Source organism: Sphaerodactylus townsendi, linkage group LG01 (genome assembly GCF_021028975.2).
Source record: "Sphaerodactylus townsendi isolate TG3544 linkage group LG01, MPM_Stown_v2.3, whole genome shotgun sequence".
Classification (NCBI taxonomy): domain Eukaryota; kingdom Metazoa; phylum Chordata; class Lepidosauria; order Squamata; family Sphaerodactylidae; genus Sphaerodactylus; species Sphaerodactylus townsendi.
In genome coordinates, this window is record NC_059425.1 from 182,813,118 (window position 1) to 182,817,760 (window position 4,643).

The window sequence follows — 4,643 nt, forward strand, 5'->3', positions numbered from 1 at the left end:
CACCCCCCCCCCCCCCCACCCCCCCCCCCCCCCACCCCCCCCCCCCCCCACCCCCCCCCCCCCCCACCCCCCCCCCCCCCCACCCCCCCCCCCCCCCACCCCCCCCCCCCCCCACCCCCCCCCCCCCCCACCCCCCCCCCCCCCCACCCCCCCCCCCCCCCACCCCCCCCCCCCCCCACCCCCCCCCCCCCCCACCCCCCCCCCCCCCCACCCCCCCCCCCCCCCACCCCCCCCCCCCCCCACCCCCCCCCCCCCCCACCCCCCCCCCCCCCCACCCCCCCCCCCCCCCACCCCCCCCCCCCCCCACCCCCCCCCCCCCCCACCCCCCCCCCCCCCCACCCCCCCCCCCCCCCACCCCCCCCCCCCCCCACCCCCCCCCCCCCCCACCCCCCCCCCCCCCCACCCCCCCCCCCCCCCACCCCCCCCCCCCCCCACCCCCCCCCCCCCCCACCCCCCCCCCCCCCCACCCCCCCCCCCCCCCACCCCCCCCCCCCCCCACCCCCCCCCCCCCCCACCCCCCCCCCCCCCCACCCCCCCCCCCCCCCACCCCCCCCCCCCCCCACCCCCCCCCCCCCCCACCCCCCCCCCCCCCCACCCCCCCCCCCCCCCACCCCCCCCCCCCCCCACCCCCCCCCCCCCCCACCCCCCCCCCCCCCCACCCCCCCCCCCCCCCACCCCCCCCCCCCCCCACCCCCCCCCCCCCCCACCCCCCCCCCCCCCCACCCCCCCCCCCCCCCACCCCCCCCCCCCCCCACCCCCCCCCCCCCCCACCCCCCCCCCCCCCCACCCCCCCCCCCCCCCACCCCCCCCCCCCCCCACCCCCCCCCCCCCCCACCCCCCCCCCCCCCCACCCCCCCCCCCCCCCACCCCCCCCCCCCCCCACCCCCCCCCCCCCCCACCCCCCCCCCCCCCCACCCCCCCCCCCCCCCACCCCCCCCCCCCCCCACCCCCCCCCCCCCCCACCCCCCCCCCCCCCCACCCCCCCCCCCCCCCACCCCCCCCCCCCCCCACCCCCCCCCCCCCCCACCCCCCCCCCCCCCCACCCCCCCCCCCCCCCACCCCCCCCCCCCCCCACCCCCCCCCCCCCCCACCCCCCCCCCCCCCCACCCCCCCCCCCCCCCACCCCCCCCCCCCCCCACCCCCCCCCCCCCCCACCCCCCCCCCCCCCCACCCCCCCCCCCCCCCACCCCCCCCCCCCCCCACCCCCCCCCCCCCCCACCCCCCCCCCCCCCCACCCCCCCCCCCCCCCACCCCCCCCCCCCCCCACCCCCCCCCCCCCCCACCCCCCCCCCCCCCCACCCCCCCCCCCCCCCACCCCCCCCCCCCCCCACCCCCCCCCCCCCCCACCCCCCCCCCCCCCCACCCCCCCCCCCCCCCACCCCCCCCCCCCCCCACCCCCCCCCCCCCCCACCCCCCCCCCCCCCCACCCCCCCCCCCCCCCACCCCCCCCCCCCCCCACCCCCCCCCCCCCCCACCCCCCCCCCCCCCCACCCCCCCCCCCCCCCACCCCCCCCCCCCCCCACCCCCCCCCCCCCCCACCCCCCCCCCCCCCCACCCCCCCCCCCCCCCACCCCCCCCCCCCCCCACCCCCCCCCCCCCCCACCCCCCCCCCCCCCCACCCCCCCCCCCCCCCACCCCCCCCCCCCCCCACCCCCCCCCCCCCCCACCCCCCCCCCCCCCCACCCCCCCCCCCCCCCACCCCCCCCCCCCCCCACCCCCCCCCCCCCCCACCCCCCCCCCCCCCCACCCCCCCCCCCCCCCACCCCCCCCCCCCCCCACCCCCCCCCCCCCCCACCCCCCCCCCCCCCCACCCCCCCCCCCCCCCACCCCCCCCCCCCCCCACCCCCCCCCCCCCCCACCCCCCCCCCCCCCCACCCCCCCCCCCCCCCACCCCCCCCCCCCCCCACCCCCCCCCCCCCCCACCCCCCCCCCCCCCCACCCCCCCCCCCCCCCACCCCCCCCCCCCCCCACCCCCCCCCCCCCCCACCCCCCCCCCCCCCCACCCCCCCCCCCCCCCACCCCCCCCCCCCCCCACCCCCCCCCCCCCCCACCCCCCCCCCCCCCCACCCCCCCCCCCCCCCACCCCCCCCCCCCCCCACCCCCCCCCCCCCCCACCCCCCATGTCCGAACACGCATGGGGGGCGACCGGACACGCAAGAGGGCATCCGGACAAACAAGTGGTCCGTCCGGACATGCATGGGGGGCGTCCGGACATGCAGGGGGCGTCCGTACAAACAAGGTGGCCGTCCAGACACACATGGGGGCCGTCCGGACAAACAAGGGGTCCGTCCGGACACGCAAGGGGGGCATCCGGACACGCAGGAGGGTGTTCGAACAAACAAGGGGGCCGTCCGGACACACAGGGGGTGTCCGGACACATAGGGGGCCATCGGGACACGCAGGGGGGCGTCCGCACACGCAGGGGGAGTGTCCGGACACGCATGGGGGGCATCCGGACACGCAGGAGGGTGTTCGAACAAACAAGGGGGCCGTCTGGACACACAGGGGGCGTCCGGACACATAGGGGGCCATCCGGACACGCAGGGGGGCGTCCGCACACGCAGGGGGAGCGTCCGGACATGCAAGGGGGCCGTCCGGACTCGCAGGGGGCCATCCGGACACGCACGAGGGTGTCCGGACAAACAAGGGGGCTGTCCGAACACGCATGGGGGCGACCGGACACGCAAGAGGGTGTCCGGACAAACAAGTGGTCCGTCCGGACACGCATGGGGGGCGTCCGGACACGCAGGGGGGCGTCCAGACAAACAAGGTGGCCGTCCGGATACGCATGGGGGCCGTCCGGACAAACAAGGGGGCCGTCCGGACACGCAAGGGGGGCATCCGGACACGCAGGAGGGTGTTCGAACAAACAAGGGGGCCGTCTGGACACACAGGGGGCGTCCGGACACATAGGGGGCCATCCGGACACACAGGGGGGCGTCCGCACACGCAGGGGGAGCGTCCGGACATGCAAGGGGGCCGTCCGGACACGCAGGGGGCCATCCGGACACGCACGAGGGTGTCCGGACAAACAAGGGGGCTGTCCGAACACGCATGGGGGCGACCGGACACGCAAGAGGGTGTCCGGACAAACAAGTGGTCCGTCCGGACACGCATGGGGGGCGTCCGGACACGCAGGGGGGCGTCCAGACACGCATGGAGCGTCCGGACATGCAGGGGGCCATCCAGACACGCAGGGGGCATCTGCACATGTAGGGGCGTCTGCACACGCATGGGGAGCATCCGGACACGCATGGGGCATCCGGACACGCAGGGGGCGTCCTGACACACAGGGGGGCTTCCGGACACGCAGGGGGGTGTCCGGACAAACAAGTGGTCTGTCCGGACACACATGGGGGGCTGTCCGGACAAACAAGAGAGACGTTCAGACATGCATGGGGGGCGTCTGGACAGGCATGGGGGGCGTCCGGAAATGCAGGGGGGCGTCCGCACACGCAGGGGGACATCCAGAAATGCAGGGGGCTTGTCCGGAAAAAGGGGGCCTTCTGGACAAGCATGGGGGGCGTCTGGACATGCATGGGGCGTCCGGACATGCAGGGGGCCGTCCGGACACGCATGGGGCGTCCGCACACGCAAGAGGGTGTCCGCACACGCAGGGGAGCATCCGAACAAGCATGGGGCGTCCGGACACGCATGGGGCATCTGGAAACACAGGGGTCGTCCGGACACGCAGGGGGCCTGTATGGACACGCAGGGAGGCTTCCGGAGACGCAGGGGGGCGTCCGGACAAAAAAGTGGTCCATCCGGACACACATGGGGGGCTGTCTGGACAAACAAGAGAGACGTTCAGACACGCAGGGGGGCGTCCGGACATGCATGGGGGTGTCCCGACAAACAAGTGGTCAATCCGGACACGCAGGGGGGTGTCCGGACATGCAGGGGGAGCATCCGAACACGCAGGGGGCATTCGGACACACAGGGGGCCGTCCGGACACGCAGGGGGGACCTCCGGACACGCAGGGGGGTGTCCGGACAAACAAGTGGTCCGTCTGGACACACAAATGGGGGCTGTCTGGACAAACAAGAGAGACGTTCCGACAAGCATGGGGAGGTGTCCGGACACGCATGGGGCATCTGGAAACACAGGGGTCGTCCGGACCCGCAGGGGGCCTGTCCGGACACGCAGGGAGGCTTCCGGAGACGCAGGGGGGCGTCCGGACAAACAAGTGGTCCATCCGGACACACATGGGGGGCTGTCTGGACAAACAAGAGAGACATTCAGACACGCATGGGGGGCGTCCGGACACGCATGGGAGGCATCCGGACATGCATGGGGGCGTCCCGACAAACAAGTAGTCAATCCGGACACGCAGGGGGGTGTCCGGACATGCAGGAGGGTGTCCGGACAAACAAGGGGTCCCTCCAGACACACATGGGGGGGCGTCAGACACGCATGGGGCGTCCGCACATGCAAGAGGGTGTCCGTACACGCAGGGGAGCATCCAGACATGAATGGGGCGTCCGGACATGCGGGAGGGCTTGCGGACACACAGGGGGCGCGTCCGGAAATGCAGGGGGCTTGTCCGGGAAAAGGGGGCCGTCCGTACACGCATGGGTGGCATCCGGACACGCATGGGGCGTCCAGACACGCAGGAGGGTGTCCGGACAAACAAGTGGTCAAT